This window comes from Mandrillus leucophaeus, unplaced genomic scaffold (assembly GCF_000951045.1).
Source record: "Mandrillus leucophaeus isolate KB7577 unplaced genomic scaffold, Mleu.le_1.0 Scaffold331, whole genome shotgun sequence".
NCBI lineage: Eukaryota > Metazoa > Chordata > Mammalia > Primates > Cercopithecidae > Mandrillus > Mandrillus leucophaeus.
In genome coordinates, this window is record NW_012103488.1 from 682,105 (window position 1) to 703,959 (window position 21,855).

Below are 21,855 nucleotides of genomic sequence, written 5' to 3' on the forward strand. Positions count from 1 at the left end.
TCCAAATCCCCCAAGGATCACGAACTCAGTAGTTGAGCCAATGTGGACTTACTCTCAGAGACAGGACCCAACATAAGTTGGCTTCTGGTCCTGATTAATTGAGCAGCTGCAGAGCCTCACGCCTACCAATAAGACTGAAAGCTGTTTAAGACAAGCAGTACAGACCTTCAAGTTTCATCCAAGGGTAGAGCCATACTCAACAACCTGTTAGTGAACACACCTGAGGCAGAGCAAATGAAATAGGTAGTGGTGGGTGAATACAGATCACCAGATTCCCAGGAGCTAGAGTTGTCATCAAGTTTAGGCAGGTCAGGAGGACATGAAGCCTGAAAGAAGAATTGTTGAGTCTCCCAGACAGGATGGAGGAGTTGAGTAAGAGTAGATAATAGTAGGAAAGCCCAGCCTAGTGGGGAAAATCCTGGGCCCTACACCCAGGGAAAGGCCAGCCCTGGGAGGCCCTAAGCAACAGCTAGGCCCCACACTGGGGTGCCTATCCAGAGGAATCCTCTGAGAAGCTTGGACTGGCATTCAATGCAGACACAAAGTAGCTGCACTTTAATTTCTGAAAGATAAGCCATCTATGCCTAAGAATATATTCCTTGTTTGGACTTTGTTCATTCATTCATTCAGTCAACAAATATTTACCGAATGTCTATTTTGTGCAAAATAGGTTGCCAGTAGCCAGAGATAAAATAATGAATAAAACAGCTTGTCATCTTTAAGAAAGTTACTGAGCATCAGGAAAGGTAAGCAAGATAATGGGCAATGTTATTACAGCATAAAATTCTACAGTGGTGTGGGCATACAGTGTTTCAGATACACAGAGGAGGGTCTTAGGAGGCCATGGAAAGTTCTTCTAGGAGGTAACATGTAAGACACAACCTAAAGACAGTAAGAGTCAGCTAGGGCAAGGTTGAGGAAGGGTAAGAGAGGGGGAAATGTTCTAAGCAAAGGGAACAGTGTGTGCAAAACAGTTTCCATATAGGTGAAGCTAAGAGATTGAGCAGTGAGTTTGGGGAGATAAACAGGAACCTTTTGAGTCCTTATAAGTAGATGCAATTCTAGGCCAGAACCATTTCTGTTCACAAACATTTCCTAAGCAAACTACCTATGCAAGCTGTATGGACATGCATACAAGCTGGAGGGTTGTATCTCCTATGCCTGAGGACGTCCATTGCCTTCCAGAGGTATTGTGCTAAGTATTGAAGCTATAACCTCAAACAAGACACAGCCTCTTCTCTTAAGACACCAATGGAACCAAGATGATGACTTCTAAGATTTCTTATAGCTTGGTAGTTTCCTTTTATTAACAAAAACCAATGAGAAAGGACAAAGTACACATTACCTACCAGCCTGGAATAGGAGAGAGAACATCTACTTCATTTGTACTCACAAGGTAAGTAACAACTTTCAGAAGCATCCCACAGGGTAGGTGAGGACTTAGGACTTATGCTGTCTAGTTGGAGGTATAGATCTGAAAAGAGATGGAACATCTTATAGGAAATGTCACCTTTCTCTCCACTTTTGTAAGATAGCACTGGAAAGGTAAGCCTTCAAAGAGGTTACAAAAAAATGGACAGGTCATGGCATTAAAATTGCACTCAAGTTCATGAGGATGACTCAGGGACTTTCAATCTATCCCCAGATAGACTACCTCTGTCCTGTTATAGAGACTCTCAGCTATGTGTCTGTAGCAGAGCATATGTATTAGTGCGTTTTCAGGGTGCTAATAAAGACATACCCAACACTGAGCAATTTGCGAAAGAAAGAGGTTTATTGGACTTACAGTTCCACATGACTGGGGAGGCCTCACAATCATGGCGGAAGGCAAGAAGGAGCAAGTCACATCATATATGGATGGCAGCAGGCAAAGAGAGAGCTTGTGCAGAGAAACTCCCATTTTTAAAACCATCAAATCTTATGAGACCCATTCACTCTCATGAGAACAGCAGAAGAAAGACCTGCCCCCATGATTCAGTCATCTCTCACTGGGTCCCTCCCACAACACATGGGAATTATGGGAGCTACAGGATAAGATTTGGGTGGGGACACAGAGCCAAACTGTATCAGCCTACGTTCAGGGCTAGGATTATCCTGAGACGTTGAGCATCTAACACAATATATTTGACTTTCAGGGGGCTCAGGAGTATGGGAAAGTTATCACCTTCCAGCTTACCTGGGCCTACCCTATAGTCAGATAAGAAAGATATGGTCACCCTGAGCTGCATGTCAAAGAACTCCATGGAAATCATTAAAAAAGAAAAAAGAAAAAAATGCTAAATTAATCAAAATTTTAAAACTTAAAAAAACTTAGGTTAAAAACTTAAGTTTAAAAAAACTGTAACTTCTTTTAAAGTTAACAAAACTTTTTAAAAAAATCTTCCAATTTACATTCTAAAAATATGGTTTTAGCACTTACATTTTGTAATTTGAAAAGCTTGTTCTCATGTCTCTACTGAGCTTAAGGTTTTTCTTGGCTATCAAAACAAAGAGGTCTTTTGTTGAAACAATCAGGCGACAGTGTTTTGGTGAAAAGATTATATATAGAATAATGGTATGAAGCTCTATTGTACAAAAAGTAGACTTAAGAGCTTTCCCTGTCTCCAGATACCCTGGACTTCTTGCAATAATTTGAAATAATGTTGTCCTTCACTATGTGGGAGCCCTAAACAATTGGGTGCATTCATTATTTTCTAAGACCTCATAAAGGACACAATGCAGATGTGACTACACATAATTAAAGGCAGTGTCAACAGCAATGTATATATTAACTACAGCTATAACCAACCCACTGGGATCAACTGCTTATGGGTGTTCCAAGGATTTTCTCTCTTTTGTACCCACCATGATCTAGTGATTCATTGTATATTGTATTGTATACAGGTGGAACTCCTGAAATATTCCTTGAACTGATTTTAGCTGGTCTTTGGCATCTGCATATACTGGACATTGCCAGTAATGTCAAAGACAGGGGACAAATGAAATCAGTGCAACAAGTGTTTGGCAAGAATCTGTGGGCTGGGTAGGTTACAGGGAAGGGAAAGGTCATTGAGTCTCACTCCCAGCAGAGCTTGTAGGAGCCAAAGAAGACAGTGAATGTGATGCTGAGCTGGAAGAAAAGGGCTTTTGCTGGGGCCACATCTCTGTTTAAATCACTTCTGTAGCTACTTTGAATAAGGTACCTTTTCAGCAGCAAATGAGGATTCAGCTGGAGGGTTCTGTCACTCATGGCCCAAAAGTCGTGTCACCTTTTATTCACTGGGAAGCTCGTTCCTCACACTCTTCTCAAGATCTTCTGGTCTCATCACAAGAGTCCCAACCTTGCTTAGCCATTCACTTCATGAGAGTGAAAGAGAGAGGAAGGGAGCTCTATTTGTTGTGCTCATGACTGGAGGAGAAAGTCCACATCCAGGGATGAACATATCAGACGACTCAACCTTGCTTATCTATTATTCAGTGGAGATCATGATACACTATAAGACAGGAGGCAGAGGTCCTGGGAGTGGACAGGGAACAGCTGAAAAACAGGCTGTGGGAAGTCAGAGATGTAGGAATAATAGCAGAAGCTCTTTGTCTTTTCTTTTATTGCCCTCTCTCCAAATTGCTCCTTTTCAATTCTTCAACATGAGGCCAGGGAGAAGCAAATGCACTTCTTTTGGAAGGTGAAGGGCATGGCCATTACTGGCTGGGTAAATTTGGGGTTTCGTCAGTTCACCCAACAGGTTTCATCATCAGCTCTTTTATGTTTTACCCTGCAAATTTTCTTAATTTTTTTTTTTTTTTTTGAGACAGAGTCTCACTCTGTAGCCCAGGCTGGAGTGCAGTGGTGCGATCTTGGCTCACGGCAACCTCTGCCTCCCAGGTTTAAGCAATTCTCCTGCCTCAGCCTCCTGAGTAGCTGGGACTACAGGCACCTACCACCACTCCCAGCTAATTTTTGTATTTTTAGTAGATATGGGGTTTCACCATGTTGGCCAGGCTGGTCTTGAACTCCTAACCTCAGGTGATCCACGTGCCTCAGCCTCCCAAAGTGCTGGGATTACAGGCGTGAGCCACCACACCCTGCCATTCCTAAATTCTTAAGGCAGACTTGGCAACCGTTTCCTACCAATGCCATGGATCTTTTCCCCATTTCCAAAATCAGTCAGAGGCCATGCACAGAATGTTAAACATCATTATTATATTCAGACACAAGACACAGAAAACAAGAAAAGCCAAGTTCTATAGATAGAGCAAATAAAAGGATAAACGAGATCTAAATTGTGAGTAGTTAAGGAACTCAGGGGTATCTGTGGCAGGAGAGGAAGGCGATGAGGACAGAATCACAGAAAGACAGAAAGATAGAATTTTGACACAAAGGATGGAGAGAGGAAGGAGCAGGAGGAAGGATCAAGGGCAGCAGGTCGGAGATGAGCAAGTCCCAAAGATGAGTATGTCCCGGAGATGCCCGCTGTTCTCCCCAGTGTCTGTCATCAGACCAGTTATCGCCCTGCATCATGGCCCTATAAAGTGCTTGCTGATTAATCTGTGACTCATTCCTGTTTCATTGAGTGTCTCTCACATGACCAAGGATGGCTGGAAGGCAGGCAGGTAAGAGGGAAACTTAACACGAGGCAGGAAATAATAAGTGAGAAGAGAGAGATTCAGGCAGCTGGGACTCCAGGAGTCAAGAGGAAGCCAGAGGCACTGGGAACAGGCTGACTTCTTTGGGACATGAATGGCTACTGGCACCTAGAATCGTGCAAGAACAACAACAACAAAAAAACATAGGGCATAAGAGGATTAACCTATTGTGAGGTCTAGGGCACAACGCAATAAGAAAAGAACAGCTATACTGTGAACTCTTGATTATTTGGGGGTAATGTGGAGATTATAATAGTAGGAAACGCTACCTACATGGGAGGTGCTATGAGGCTTGGTATAAAAATCCAAGCATAAAAGGAAGTTAGAACAGGGACAGATCTTGGAAAAATCTTCATGAATGAACTGAGCCCTGAGAGGACAAAGCAAACGTGGAAAGGTCAAGGAGAATGTATTCGTGGGGACGAAAAGTTGCTGGCTCTGAAGTGCAGCATTTGGCTTAGAGATCAGACTGTTAGCCTGAAAGCCTGGGTGGACACAGTCTCCAATGTCCCTCCCTCCTCCTCTGCCCCTGCACAGTTATTGTCTGTGCTCATCTGTCTCACTGAGAAGGAAAAGAAAAGCTGGGGAGCCCAATTTGCTCCATTTTGGGGGAAGTGAGGAGATTAGGGGACAATAGACTTTTCCTTCCCCTCTAGAGGTTTACCTTCTAGTCTAGGTTTGATGCCAAATGTTCTGAGCATTTTGGGCTAGTCGCCTTGGGCTGCGACTTCGCAACCATTCAAAGAATGTAAGGTTCTAAGGCAAGTCCTATGGAGGCTTTTCAATTTCCCTAGGTCACTGTGACTTCTCTTTTACTAACTTCTCCCCAGAGCTCAGGTCGTAGTGAGACCCAGGGAACAGACCCAGAGACACTCATTCAGACATGCATATATCTGTGCATTTAGAAAACTGAACTTGGACTTCTTAAGCCTTGCTTTGATTCAATTATCTTCAACGATGCCCATCTGCTGCATTTTGTTTCCTTAGCATGGTCAAGGGAGTTCCTCAGTAACCCCTCACTGTCCACCCTTCTACCCCCTCCTCCATTATTACCCTAGTTGAACACATTGTGACAACTATCCATCCCCTCAACAAGCCCAAGCTTGCCTGCCCACTGCCACTCCCATTCCCACACTGTTGCATTGCTGTTAGAATACTTCCACTCTTTAAGGCAGTCTTAATGTCACTGCTTAACTACTATATGACCTTAGGGCAGTTACTTCTCTGTGCTTCCATTTCAAAATAGTAAAACGGGGATAGCTGTGTGATAACTGAATGAATGAATACATGCAAAGCACTTAGCATAGTGCCTGGCACACAGTAAGTTCTATGAAAGTTCTTGTCTTTCTCTCACCGACGGCTCCCAGCCCATCCACCCTCTGAACACTCAGGTGCTATTTGGAATACAGGTGATAATTAAACATCTCCAACCAGGATTTACTTTATTTTGCCCTCAGTTATTGTCCCCATTTTATTGTCTATTAGTTTTGAAAGGAATGGGTGTACAGTACTGAGTTTCCTCTCTGCTGTTCCTAATTTACTTATTCAGTGTGAAGTCCTCGTGCCGAAAGGAACCCTTGGCTTTTTTTTTCTTTTAAACAGCAGCTTTATTGAGATATAATTCACATTCCATACAATTCACTCATTTAAAGTATACAAGTCAATAGTTTTTAATATAGTTACACCACAATCAATTTTAGGCCCTTTTTTCACCTCCAAGGTAAGTCTCATACCCATTTAAAGTCACTCCCTATTTTCCCATCCTCACTAGCCCTAGGCAACCACCATGAATCTACCTTCTATCGCTATAGATTTGCCTGTTTGGGACATTTCATATAAACTTCTGGCTTTTTGAAGAGGCAAAATTCTTCTTTAACTCAGCATTCATCTGTTTCATCAAAATCCCCAGCCCTAGGACCAGGCACATAGTAGCTAGCCAATAAATGTTCTGTTGAATGAAAACCAAAGCACGGGGTTGATCAAGTTAAATATATTTTTTTCACGTTTCATCTTTAGGACCTTATTGGTCCAAAGCAAGATAGAGAAGTAGGTGAGGAACAAAGGCATTGTGTTTTTCTAAGGTATACAAAAGCTCCATTGAGACTCCTTAAAATGAAATGCTAGTGCAGTGGTTCTCAAACTGGCTGCACCTTAGAGTCACCTGGGGAACAAAAAAATACTGAGGCCTGAGCCCTGCCCCACTGCATACCATATCCAATGTACTGATTTATCTGTTTGGAGCCATGGATTATATCTTTTAAAGTTTCCCCAGTGATTCTATGAGCAGCCAGGGTTCGTTGGGAACTCTTGTTCCAATGGAAACAATCGTTCAAAGCAAGAATAATTTGTTGAATTCCAGCCATGCCCAGAATGATACACAGCCAAAGTTTTCAACTCTGTCTTCAGGGAAATGAACCTCAGAATTTTTAAGAAAGCAATAAAAAACAGAATATTCATTTCAAAAAAATTTTCTTTATAGCCAACATTACTGTTACACTGAGCCATATAAAATTGCTGATACTTGACTGTTTTTGACCTAGAAAAATGAAAATTTCATATCATTCAACCTAACTGAATGCATTTATTTCATGAAATGAGATACATTTAATATTCAATCTGAATCACTATCTTATTAATCACCCATTCACCTTCCTTGTGCTTCATGCATTTTAAAAAAAGAACATTTTAAATTTTATTAAATATATATCTCTAATAGAGGATGGAAAATAAATTAGCCATCAAAGGGGGACAAAAATCATGGAAATTCACAACAGATAAAACAAACACAAACTTTATAGATGACCTCTACATTTTGCCACACATTATTTCTGGAAAGCACGTCATAAAGTAGATTGTCATAAAGCAAGATATATTTTCCCATAGGAAAAATTTCATGATTAGGGATTCTGTTCCTGTCTAGGCCTCACATAAATCAAAGATACGATCAACAACAGGTCATGAAAGCAAAACTGCAACAGCCATAAACCTTTATAAACCTTCCGCAGCACTGCAAACATTTAAAATAATAAACTTATTATTCAAGCACTATAAAATGCCAAAATTATACCCAATCCATTGATCATTATACTGGCATTTAGAAAGGCAACTGAGTACTATCCATCAAAATTCAAAAAGTGTACATTCTTTGATCTACTTCTAGAGATCTTTCCTATAGGAAAACTGGTTTGGTTTCTTTCCTCTCTTCCAGAACCAAGTATAAATGTCTCAGTCTAGACCCACGGCCCTTCACAGTATCACTACTGAGTGGGCAGTGCTTTGCAGGGGCTCTCTAGCCACCCACTCTTCCAATTCCTTATCCAAGACCCCATTCCTTCTACCAGCAAGCTGAGGGCTGCCCTAGGCTCTGAGGACAATCCTGTTCCCTGTCAGGAGGAATTTAAGGAGCTTTAGTTCTCTGATGCAGGCTCCACAATGTCTAGTCAACTGCATTTCTGCTTTCATTCCCATCTCAGGCTGGGAATTTGGCTTCCACCTCCTTTTGTGACCAAAACTGCTGGTGTCTCAGTGCTAATGAGCCTTGTTTCTTGCCAGGCCCTTTCTTCACTCTACCTCTGCCTGCAAGGGGCTGAATTCCTCCCACTGAATCCCACCCTGCAGCTGGAAGGAACCCTGCTTCCTATTGCCGCAATTTTGTCATGCCAGACACCTTTCTGGAAAACAAATGTCTCATGAATGAGTGGATGAATTTCTAGATTTCTACATACTCCATTACTGTGTACAACTGAATACCCACTACCACCTCTTGCTGGGTCTCCCAGAGAGTGGGTATTTGGGATGTATCAGTGCATGATTCTACAGCACTTCTCAACCAGACATTATTTTATCACGACCACCCACACCGGGGACATTTGGCAATGTGTGGAGATATTTTTGGCTGTCACAACTGAGGGCATGCATGCTACAGGCATCTTGTGCGTTGAGGTCAATGATGCTGCTAAACATTGTCCAGTGCACAGGGCTGCTCCCACAACTAGCTGAGGTTGAGAAACACTGTTCCAGAGAAATCAAAAGCACTTTCTGCAGCACTACAAACCAAATCAAGCTGAAAATTACCAACAGAGAAGGATGATGCTTCTGTTTTCAGTAAAACACCCTTTTCCCATTCCAATTTTCAAAATTCATGCTCATTACAGAAAAACTGGAAAATAAAGAAAAGCAAAAGATCACCTGTGATACCACTACCACTGTGTAGTTTTCCATAGTTGTGATGTCATATAACACACAATTTATAATCTTTTTCTACATAATGTATTAACCAAGCTTTTCTCTGTATTACTGCAAAGTTATTTAGACCTCACTTTTAATTCTATGTGAGATTCCTCCTCATGATTTAACAACAGTGTAAATAACCATTCTCTTATTACTGTTAATTTGTTTCCAGGTTTTCACTATTGTAAAGCTGTTATGATACACATATTTGTGCATAAAACTTTTTCTGCGCATGAGGTTATTTCCTTGACAACCCTTAGAAAAGGTCTATCCTTGGCCGGACGTGGTGGCTCATGCCTGTAATCCCAGCACTTTGGGAGGCTGAGGCAGGTGGATCACGAGGTCAGGAGATCGAGACCATCCTGGCCAACTTGGTGAAACCCCGTCTCTACTGAAAATACAAGAAATTCGGCCGCGTGCCTGTAGTCCCAGCTACTCAGAAGGCTGAGGCAGGAGAACGCCGTGAACTCAGGAAGCGGAGCTTGCAGTGAGCCGAGATTGCACCACTGCACTCCAGCCTGGGCAACAGAGTGAGACTCCATCTCAAAAAACAAAAAAAAAAAAAGAGAAAAAGGAAAAGGTCTATCCTTCTGATATCATTTTGAAAGGCAAACAGGATTTGCCAAAGGATTCTAACATCAAAGCCCATGTGGAATGTCCCCCTGAACCCCATCTCTGCACTGGTAAAAACATACATCAAATCTGCAACCTCAAGAGTCTTTGTCTGAGGAACATCAAAAGAGCCAGAAAAAAATAAAAAAAATAAAAAAAATAAAAAACCATCCCAGAGCTTTCTGAATAGAGAACATTGCAGTGGATCATGAGAACAAGAATAAAAGTTCTTGTGATTTTTGGCACAGAGAGACAAAACTGCTACGTCTTTAATTTGCTGGTTGCAGAGGCAAAATATTTTATGTAGAATACCTTTCTTACAAGCCTATGCCATTTTCTGTTTATTGAGGCAGTTTAGCTTTATTTAACTTAATTTTTTGGCCATATTTTCTCCTTTGAGACAGAGTCTTGCTCTGTCACCCAGGCTGGAGTACAGTGGCACAATCTTGGCTCACTGTAACCTCTGCCTCCCAGGTTCAAGCAATTCTCCTGCCTCAGCCTCCCAAGTAGCTGGAACAATAGGTGCATGCCACCATGGCTGGCTAGTTTTTGTATTTTTAGTAAAGATGGGGTTTTACCATGTTGGCCAGGCTAGTCTCAAACTCCTAACCTCAAGTGGGTCCCATTTTCTCTTTATCTCAGGTATTTAGATTTTGGGGAATGCAATAAATTTGATAAACATCTTAACAGCTGTTTATTGAGATAAGTCCAGAACATTTTGAAACAAAAATGGTCAAAAATAATATTTTTTTCATTAACACATAATATTTTTTTCATTAACACCTAGATAGTATTCTTATGTTTTAGCAGCTGACTACACTATAACTGCAAAGCAGAAGTTAAACTCTTACCTTCATCCTGCTCCCAGATTCACAGGGAAACCTACAAGTTTATATAAATCAAAGCAAAGGCCAATATATCTAAATACATAAACTCAAAGGATGGCAGGAAATGGTAACAAGAAGTTGGGATTCAGAGGACCTAGGTTTCTGCCTGTCTATCACTAGCAAGCCTGCACCTTAGGACAAATCATTGATATTTCTACATTTCGATTGCAGAAAAGGAAGACTATCAAATATAAAATGACATATGTGAAGTGCTCTTAAAAGACACAGTACTTTTCTAAATGCAGTAACATACAAAGAGGGCTGTTACTGGGTATCACTGTGTATAATGTATTGTGCTTTGTGATGTCACTGCAGGTACAATCAGGGACAGAAAATCAGTATTGATGAGGTGAGCCGTGGGACTGGAAGGCAGCAGGAAGATGTCAGGGTCAGGGATTACTGGCTCAGAAGCAGGTATCATGGCAGAAGCCCAAGTCCCTCCAAGTCACAGGGTTGGGAACCAGGATATCAGCCAGGGGAAGCAGGGGGTGGAGGGGGTATAAAAATGACCCAACTACCACCACCAATACTACCATTTACTGAGGCTTTACCACGCAGCAGGCACCCTGAAAAGTGTTTAGCTTGCATTATCTCAGTCAGTCCTCCTAACAGCCTGATTAGTAGGAGTTGTTACAGAAACACAGATGAGACCATGGGTTAGAAAGAGGTTGAGAGTGCTAGAGAAACTTATGGCTGCAAAATGTTAGGTAAGCAGAGACTTCAACCACTGTCTTCTGACTCACAGCCCAAAGGAAAGACCAGGCAAGAGTAGGGGTGAAGTAAGTAGCTCGGTGATAGCACAGAACCTGTGAGCCAGGGCTGCGGCTGAGGCTCCTGGCCTCCCTGACTCTTCCTTCAAAGGCACACAGTAGGCAAGGCACTTGGGGGCACTGGCTGCAGGGGAGCTCCCACCTTGCTTGTGATAGGGTGGAATGGGGCCAGGAGGCCTTACCAATGGACTGGGATGTTCTTTCACAAACAGGAGCAGTTCTTGCTGCTGCCCTTGCCTTCTCTCACCTCACTGAGTCCTCACTCCACTGAGGTCAGGGCTGAGCTACAAGGCTGTCAGACTCTCGCTTGTACTATGGAATTGAGAGAAGCAATGGTGGAGCCTTGGTCCGTGAGTGAAATTTCCTTCCGTCGGTTAGATCCACAGTCCATCCAGCCCAGCGCTTGTCTCCAATAGTGGAGTCAAACAACTAATGCAATGGTTTGTAGACTTTAAAAAAATGTAACAATTTTTTTTTGTCCCTCACAAAGGAAATCTCATGTAGCAGCCCAGAACTTTCAACAGATAAGAAGTAGAGAGATTCTGGTTTAAAGAGGGATGATGGAAGCCCCGAATGTCATCTCTTCTGCTCCCCCAGATGCCTTCATGGACTACAGGGCTGTACATACCGTTAGACTCCTTGACCTCAATATGAATGGCTAAAGACTCCAAGCATCCTAACTCTAATTGGAAATCCAGTAGCAACGTATTACCATGCAGTTGTCCAAAACCTTTTTTAAAAAGCTATTTAAATTGTCCATCTGTTCACACTTTTGGCTACAGAGTCCACTGTTTACTAGCCCCATTTGGAAGTACTACTTACTACCTTTCTCTTGTCCTAAACTCACTCTGCTGTAACTTCAAGGGGTATCTTTGTAGTTTTACACTAGAACTATTTATGACTTCAGAAACTTTGTTCACATCCTCCTCCTGTCTTCTAGACAGACCATGTCTAATCTGTTTAGTCTGTTCTCACTGGGGGATTAAATGCAATAATGTATGTAAAGCACCAAGCTAGGGGGGTGGCATGAAGGAGGAGTTCAGCAACATCTTGCCTTTATCTTCCTTTTTCTCATCTCCTTCATCATTTAAAAGGCTCTTCTCCAGTTTTGCTTTCCTTTAAAACTCTTTGTTCCTTTCTTAATCACGCTCGCTGCTGTGCCCTAAATAATGGGTACAAAATGAGGTCATCTTTAACAACACAGCTGAATACTGACGCTACAAATATCAACCCAATTGGCACCACATAAAGCGTCACCACTGCCAGGAACAATCAGAACTCACTCTTCTCTAGGTAGCCTCTGAGACGCCTTGATGTGAATATTGTATCGAAGAAGCCACTATGGTTTTATATAACCAAGGAGGTAGAGGGGAGAGGGAAGGAGAAAGGGATGTGTGGGAGAGAGAGAGACAGACAGACGGAGACAGAGACAACATGAGCACCCCTCAGTGAATAAGGAGGATTTGATAGTATGGAGCAGCATGGGAAGAAAAAATACATTCATTGTGCAAAAAGAGAGGCATAAAGGCAAGACAAGCAGAGAATATGAGCTCCCAGAGAGGAAAGGACTGGAACAGTTAAGACAGAAGCATTCAATTCCTGAATGTGTGTGCAGAGGAAAAGGGAATCATGGCAAACTGCAAGACACTATTTGTGGGAGGAAAAATTGGCAAACTGCGAGACACTATTTATGGGAGGACAGGATTTTGAGGGGGCCATTTATCAGTATCTATCACAGTTTTAAGTGTGTATACCCCCAGACTCAGCAATCACATTTCCAGGAATCTGAATTACAGAAATATTTAGCATTACACACATAGATATATAAAGATGCTCACTCCAGCATTGTTCCTAAGGGAAAAATCTTGGGAATAGCTGAAGTGTTCATCAACAGGGACTGAAAAAATAAATTATGGGGTGTATCCGTATAAGAGTATACTAGGGAACAATGAAAAATTATGAGGCAGTGATATATGTAAGAGATATGTGTAGCAATATTTATGGAAAGATCTCAAAAATATAGTAAATTTAAAAGGCATGTTGTAGTATGTATAATTTTGGTTTTAAAATTATATAAATATACTAGTTAACATAAGAAAACCATCTGGAAGAATACACATTGATTATCTAAATTCTTTTTGAAGTGGGTGAAAAATCGTTACTTTTTATGTACTTCCAGACCGTTTTAACTAAAAATAAACCAACAGGAAAGCTAGCCATGGCATAGTGGCTACATGCGTGGGATGTGAAGCCACACTTCCTGAGTTTGAATCCCAGCTCTGCCTCGTCTTAAAAGTGTGATCACAGAGAGGTAACTTAACTTGTGGCTCAATTGCCTTATTTGTAAAATGGTAATAATGATAGTACCAACCTTATAGGTTTGTTGTGTGAATTAAATGAGTTAACACTCATAAAAAGGTTTAAAAAGGCTTGGCATAAACATTCAATAAGTTGAGTGTTTATTGGTACACAATACATTTTTACCTTAAAAAACAGCTATTCGGTTGTTTAATTGGCAGAGAACAGAAGGGAGGAAGGGAGCAAAATGGGAAAAGATTAGTGCCAGATGATAAAGGGCCTTGACCACCAAGCTAAGAAACGCAGATTAATTTCTTTAGCAGGAAATAAGGAGACTTTCATTCATTCAAGACATATTTATTGAGTGCTTTCCGTGTGCCAACATCGAAACTGGGATACAAGAGTGGGAGTGAGTGAAGTGGACAATGGCAACATTTTAGAAAAGGACAAGGTAATCAAGACTGCTTTTTGAGAACAATGGGTCTGTGCCTTAAAAGTGTTTTGTGTGAGTGTGTGTATGGGGGAGATGATCAGGAAGATGGGGAGGCGCTATCAGTCAATGTATTGTTTGGATGAGTGGTGATAAGTGCCTAATACACAAAGGGAGTACAGGCCTGAAGCTTGAAGAGATATCTCTGGTCTGAGATAACAGACAGGTGATCCCTGGTATCTGGGTGTTGACCGAGGTTGGAGGGGTCAGGTGGGGAGCTGTGGTGGGCAGGAGAACCCCTGAACACCAGCTTTTCAGAGTTTACCTCAACACTGTCCAACTCAGTTGGCCTAGAGTCAGGCAACCTGGTTCTAAGCCCATGTTCACCATCTTTGACTGGAGGGACCCAGGCAAACTGCACTTCTCTGGGCCTGAGAATCCTTCTATAAAATAAGAGGGTCTCCTCTGATTATTTCCAGGGCCCTCATCAGCTCAAACATTCTGTCGTTTTCATGGCATCACAAAGAGGTGAATGAAAGGGGCTTTCTTTCTTGTTTCCAACTGATTATATTCCAGACTCAAAAGAGAAACCAATAAATAAAACATAGGATTCAGATGTGCAGGATAATGTATGAGAAGACTGTTTACATTTGCTTCCTTTTTGAGAAAGCGCATGTTGAATTTTAAGCCAAATGTGTGTGTCAAGGTTTGAAAATAGGTTACTCAAATAATTTCATTCCATATGTGCAGCTGCTGTTCTAAAGTATAAACCACACTCGTCTAGTAAAACCATCATCTGTTCTATAAGGAATATGAACATTCATCTGGCCCTTATTTTTAGAGTGAGAGGTCAAATGCACAAGAGGTGAATTGTAGTTGAGTCCACTGTGCCAGATGCAGACAGGGGACTGAAGGCCAAATATAAATCGTAATATCTGGGCCAGGTGCGGTGGCTCACGCCTGTAATCCCAGCACTTTGGGAGGCTGAGACGGGCGGATCACGAGGTCAGGAGATTGAGACCATCCTGGCTAACATGGTGAAACCCCATCTCTACTAAAAATACAAAATAATTAGCCGGGCGTGGTGGTGGGCACCTGTAGTCCCAGCTACTCAGGAGGCTGAGGCAGGAGAACGGCGTGAACCTGGGAGGTGGAACTTGCAGTGAGCCGAGATTGCACCACTGCACTCCAGCCTGGGCGACTGAGCAAGACTCCGTCTCAAGAAAAAGAAAAATCGTAATATCTGAATTTGTGGGTATTTAAATTAGATGGCTTAGAAGATCAAAAGAAATAAATCATGGAATATCAAGGTGGCAAACAGAAGCCGCAAAAGGCCATCATTCATTTGTTCATTCATTTGACAAATCGCTCTCACAAAATCAATCATCAAAATCAACAGGCTCTGACTCATTTCCCATTGCTTATTGTAGTTAGGTTTCTTTTTCTCCCCAGGGTCATGGAATATGTGAACTTCAGGCTTAACCTCTGTGTGAGAAAAACAGCATGAAGATAATCAACTCTATGTGAGAAGAAATTGGCAACACTACTAACCACGAGTAATGCACACCGAAGGCAAGCTACCTGAGCCCTGATCCCACCTGCCACTCTAGCGATGTGACTTTGGGCGAGTTAATTAGCTCCTTTCTGCCTAACTTTCCCCTTCATAGAGTTGTGAAGAGGATGTTACTATTTGTACACTGCTTTGAGCAGTGCCTGCTGTACAATAAGGACCATATATGTGTTTGTAAAATAAATCTTAGTTGCTAGAGGCAACACCAGGCAGCTGAGAGTGGCAGCACATTGACTCTCTTAAAGAACACTTCCTCTCTTGCTCATCCCACTCAGCTCATAAAAGTTCCAGGGAAAACCATACATTGGACAAGACAAGGATCAGCTGTTCTTCATTTTTACTTAGGAAGGCCAAGAGGAATTTACACTGAAAAACCTCCTGCAAGGATGGCTGAAATCAGAATGACATTTCTCTTTAAAAAGAAGATAGTTTGTTGGTAGACATGAAATGAGAATGTCCTGGCCTGCTGCCTACTCGCCTTGGAGTCTGTAATTTCAACCAACTGTTTGCTTGAGTTATTCAAACCCATTTTATTCTTAGCTGTTTTGGTGTGTGAGTTGCATTGTGTGTGCATGTGCATGCACAACACACAGTGCGGGTAAGGATAGAAGCCCTCCTGGGAGGAGGCAAGATGCTTGAGTTTGGGTCATTTCAGCTCAACACTTAGAGTTGCCTACGGCAAATTTCTTTCTTTTCTTTTTTTTTTTTTATTATACTTTAAGTTCTGGGGTACATGTGCAGAGCATGCTGTTTTGTTACATAGGTACACAAGTGCCACGGTGGTTTGTACAGTCAATTTCTTGAGCCTTAATTACTGAAACTGAAACATGGCACTGATGTTCATCTAAAAGAAGGGAAGGATCTTGAAAAGTGGTCTTTTGGGTGCTTTTTTCTGGATCAATAACTATTATTCAAAGTGGCTGGGATAATTTGTTTTTACAAGGATTGCTCTCTTGCAGGTCAGAGGGCTGCTGCCACTCCCCTGGCTTAGATGCGTCCTCAGGGTGTCGGTAGCATCAGTAATTAATAGCACAAACACTGGAGTCAGGCCCAAGGTTCAAGCCCTAGCTTTGCCACTTGTAAAAATAAGCCTCAGTTTGCCTGTCTGTAAAATGGTGATAATGACAATAACAGTATCTGTCTCATCAGGTGGTTGTGAAGAATAAGTGAGAATACTCAGAAACTCAGCATGATGCCTGACAGTCAGTGCCTAATAAACAGTAGATTCACAGTAACAGCTGTTCTCGTCCTCAAGCGCTCCAGTGAAATGTTAGGTATATCTATCTTTAGATTGTGATGGACAGTTTATTAGCTAGTTTTTATATAGGCTTTTAAAATCTCCAGCAGTAACTCTTTTAAAACATGCCAACTGCCTCCTCCACCGTTTTTCTTCTTTGTATTTTTAAAAAATTTCAAAACAAACCAAACTATTTTAAACTATGCCTGAGTGGTTACCTATTATTCATCAGAAGAGATTCCAGGGCTTTTTGCAGAAGGATTTCACATTGGGATGCTTTCGTCAAAGAGCTGCCTGTCCTATTGTGTCTTCCTGCTGGATAGCCCCTGGGAATGGGTGGGCTTCTCATACCACCTGCCGTGGCACCAGGATGAGAAGCTGGGAGTGCAGCCCGGGGCTGGGGTATGGAGGATGCAGACAGGATAGCCATGGAAGAGGCGCTGGCACAAGTTCTGGCCTAGGCCCCTCTGATAAGCAGCTGTGTGACCTTGGTCAGGTCACTCAAACACACTGGACCGTATTGTCCTCACGTGTGACGTGACATGAGTTGCCTAGCAATGGGCAAAGCCAAGAAGACAATCCACCCAGGAGGCAGATGGCAGACACGTTGTTCACTTTCACTAGTTATCAACAAAATGCAAAAGGGGACAAAGGTATCATTTTTACATTTATCAAAGTGAAAACTTAAAAACAATAATACTCAATGTTGCTTATGTTTTACATTACTGTGAGTACAGCATTGGTACAACTGCTTGGGATTGGAAAACAAAACTTAGACTATGTCTCTCTCATGTAAGAGAAACAGGTACACTTGGGTGTGGTTCCCCATCTCTGCAATGCACTAGTTTCAAGGCTCAATGTTTCTCGGGCTCACTGGAATATGGGGTAAAATGGGGATTAAAAACAATGCCCCCTAGACAGGTTGTTGTGAGGTCTGGGAATAATGTAGATAATGGGCAGAGCCTAATGCTTGGCATAGAACAGATGCTTATTGTCACTACTGATGTGACAATGCTGATGCCTGATTCAATGCATCTGGCTCATGTTATAATGCCAAGGAGAGAAAACCCATTTGCCTCCCTGTCTCAGTTTCCCTGTCCGAATCTGACTTCTCAGCAGGCAGAGCAGAGAGCCGCCCGTCTGCAGCCCCACTCATCCGAGTGGTTCTGACCCATAGCCCCGGAGGTCCCCAGGCAATTCTGGGTACATGTCCTGAGTACATGTCTCCTATCACATGCCCACCACCGCACAAGAGATGCCAGTTCTGCCCAGCCCAGGTGGCATTCACTCAGCTGTACAAATGGCCTTCCAGGCCAGACCCCTTCAGTGCCTCCACACAGAGCAGGGGGCAACATCCTTCTGTGCCCACAACCTTTGCCCCCATCTCCCTCCAGGCAAAGGCAAGCCAGCCCCTCCAGAGAGCTCAGCCTCTCTGACTCACACCTGCTGCCACCATCACTCTGGCATGTCTCCCTGCGCCAGCCACTGGCCCTGTCTTTACTGAGTAGCTCACCCCACCGACAGGAGGTCACCTGAGTCACTTGTTTTCAAATGCCCACTTGCTTCTGAGGGGGGTTTTCTCCTCTGCCTCAGGTTTCTCCTTTGATTTATTTCTTGTTTGTTGGAAACTCAAGCCCAGTGTAGACTAAAATTGCCATAAATTCTTTATCTACTCAATATCAAAGATGTCTCTTCTTAAATGCTTCTTTGAATTCTTTCTCAATACCAGGTTCTGTCTCTGTTTCCATTTTGCAACCTAATAAGGACTGAAATCTGTTTTCAGTATTACTTGATTTTTTTTTCCTCAGCTTTAAAAATATTTTCAGAGAGCCAAAGAGCTGAGGAACTGAAAGGACTTCATTAGTCCTCATTTCATTCATGAAAACACTGAAGCCCCAAGGAGTGAGCCGTGTGCTGTGCACACATGGGTGAGGTGCGCAGGTGAGAGACTGCTAGGAAGTACTCTTCTATCACCTCGCTGTCTCATGCCCCATTTCCTCATAAGCCTCATGCCGCCTCAGCAGGGCTTCTGACAAACAATGACCATATTTCCTCTGTGGAGAGCCCTGAGGGGCCTGTGAATCTGCAGAAATAGCTCCCCACAGGGGTCCCCAACCCATCGTGGACTCACTCCTCTCTTTCACTTCTAGGCTTCTGCAAATGCTGTTCCCTCTTTGTGGTAACTACAGCTAAGTCACACTCCTTCTCTAAATGCTTCCTGGAGGAAGCCCCTTCTGAGCCTCCAATTCCAGACAGGGAACCCTCCCCTGTGGCCCCTGCAGAAACTTGTATACCCTCCCAAGCTGGTATTGCTCACCAGTCTTACAACAGGTCATTCCTGTTTGCATCCATCTTCCATAGTGGTCTGCACACAGTATGAGGAAGAGCAGACACAATTAACTCACAACAAAGTGTTAGTGACTTGAAAATCTCTCTTACCTGCAGGAAGACCCATGGAAGAACCAAGAGAAGTCAAGAACTGAAGTTCTTCCATTCCCACCTCTGCGTCACCTTCCCTGCTTTCTCTTTCCCCAAAAGAGATGCAATCAACATCCCAAAGACCAATGATGTCATTGCTTTACACCAAATATCCCTCCTCTAAATTTTCCAAGAAATTGGGAATAAACTTCTTAAGAAAATTTGGGGAGCAAAAGCAAGTAGCCAGCCTAGGTGAGCACATCCAACCTCTCTCCTCTTGATTCTCACATGTATTACCCAGGATCCTCTTTCTGCAGAAAGCAGGGAGCCCTTGAGAACATTTTCACTTTGTCACTTTAGCAGCCTAACTCTGTGGTACCCCTGAGATAGGGAGGGTGAAGGGGTAGGGAAGACTGCAACCCCAATAGAAGCAGGGAAGGTGACATAGATGTGGGAATGGAAGGACTTAAGTTCTTGACTTCTCTTCGTTTCTGCCCTGGGTCTTTCCGGCACTATCTTTCCCCATATTATTTCATCTAATTCCCCAAACATCCCTAGATAGCCTATATCATTAAGTCCTTTATGATCTCCATTTTACCTAGAAAGAAACAGCGAGATGCAAAGAAGTTTGGTAACTTGCTGAGACCATAGGACCAAACAGAGGTTGTGCTGAGACCCACCAGAGCACCAGGCTCTTCATCACAGCCTCTTTTTGTAATTTCCCACTCAGTCTTCTTAACGGCATCAGGGGTGTACCTGTGTGTTCTCCCTGACCATTAAAACCTCAGTGGCATTAACTGGACAAATAGGAAGTTTAAAGAGGGTATTTTTAACACCCCATTCATGTAGTCTCCCTGCTTGGGCTGCTCCCCCATCCTAGAATGTGCTTTTATCTCCTGTGATAACCAAAGACCCACTGGATCCTCCCTGCCCCCTCTCTCACCATAAGGGCCTCAATGCAAGTTAACGTCTCCATTTTCCATATTCCTATTGTGTTTATAGATGGTTCTGTACAATTTCATGTTTTACAGACTTGTTCAACCATTGATATAATAACAAACATGAAAACAAATACTTTTGTGCATTTGTTATCTGTTGAGTACCTTTTGTCTTATTTAATTTCCATAATAATTCCATAAAGTCGATATGATAGCTCCCTCCTTATAAACAAGAATATTGAACCTTGACATATGTATTTGAGAGAAATAATATATCTTGGCAGTTTAACATTTGAGCTTCGACTTTGTCTGCATTTAAATCCTAATTCACTAAGTAGGTAAATGTACAGAAACTGCTTCTCTAAGCCTCAGTTTTGTGATCTGTAAAACAGGGTTGCTGAGAGGCCTAAACTGAGGTAATGTGTATGAAGTACTGAGTACAGGACTGGCATGGAGTAAAGTAGCCCATGACTGCAGGTACTTAATATCAGAAGGAAGCAGGGCTTAAAGTCTAACTCCAGGGCCCATGCTGCATGCTTTTCATATAATCCTGAAGTAGGCAGAGTTTTTCCTTGCTATTTTAAAGAAGAGGAATTAGGTTCAGAAATATAAAATGACTTGCTCACCAACACCCAGCTGTTAAGAGTCAAGGCTGGGGTTGGAGCCAAGTGTAGCTTTACTTGACTTCCCAACACTGAGCTGCCTGTGTTAATCTGTTAGTTTCAGGCAATCTTCTTTCTTCCAAATTCGTGATAAGCTCCTCGGAGCCAAGCAAAGGCACTTCTACTTTGCCTGTATTTCCCAGATGGCCTGGCATGGCCTCGCTTGTGCTGTGTTCTCAATATGCCGTTAGTAAAGAAAATCCTTGCTGCCCTTGCACAGCCTTGCACTCAGCTCCCTAGAACCAGCTATGGAGGACTGAGAATCCTAAAACAGAAGGAATACAAGATAGGTCATTCCAGAACTACCTAACAATTTTATGCTTATTGTACTCATAAGAAGTACGCCTCAAACACTAACTCAAGGTGTTCCAAAGAAAGCTGAATGTCTTACAGGTCCATCGCCACAGATTCTTCAGTAAGTAAAGAGTGTATAAAAGAGAGAATAAAAAGAGATAATCTATTAGAGATGAAAAGATTCATAAGAAATATCAGTCAAATGTAATATTTGGACCTCATCTGATTCCTGTTCCAAAAACCAAATATTAAAAGCCATTTTAAAGACAACCAGGGAAGTCTGAATATAGGCTTGTCATTAAATCGTAATTTGGAAATATTTATTTAGGTATGATAATATTGCATTCTTTTTTTATAAAGTCTCTATTTATTAAAAATATACCATGAAGTATTTATGCATGAAGTGATATAAAATCTGGGATTTAAATACTTCAACAAGGTAGAGAGGAAATACTCCTGAGGGGAGATTGATAAAACAATATCGGCAATGTTTATAAATGTTGAAGCTAGGTGATGGGTACATAGGGGGTCATTATACTATTCTCTGTATTTCTGTGTTTGTTTAAAAATTTACACAATAAGAAGTTTTTGTTAAAAAAGGAAGGAATGGTGAATCCCCAGCAATCTTCCGTTTTGTTCTGCAACTACTTGTCTTCCACGAGAGTTCAGTCTCCTTGACGACATGAAAAGTCATTCTCTTCCTAAGGTTCCTAAATGTACTTGTCCAAGTGAGGGCTAAGCAGCTGTTGCGAGGACAGCTCACCTGGGCCATTCCCCGGTCCCTTCCGAATCAGGCTGCTTCAAACTGACCTTGTCACTTTCCCCCATATATGTACACTGTCTCCATAATCTCATTTCTATCTCCTGTCTGCTGCTGTAGATCAGA

At 42.3% G+C, this 21,855-nt stretch overlaps 1 protein-coding gene and 1 long non-coding RNA gene across 4 annotated transcripts in view; one reads left to right on the plus strand and one right to left on the minus strand.

Moving 5' to 3' along the window:
* PLCE1 (phospholipase C, epsilon 1) overlaps nucleotides 1–21,855 on the minus strand; it is a 348,582-nt gene that overhangs the window by 213,427 nt on the left and 113,300 nt on the right. The gene's annotated exons all lie outside the window — the stretch shown is intronic.
* On the plus strand, nucleotides 10,690–20,147 carry LOC105545514. Its single transcript, XR_001006937.1, has 3 exons — nucleotides 10,690–11,131; nucleotides 15,285–15,422; nucleotides 19,103–20,147. It is a non-coding gene; the product is annotated as an uncharacterized LOC105545514 (long non-coding RNA).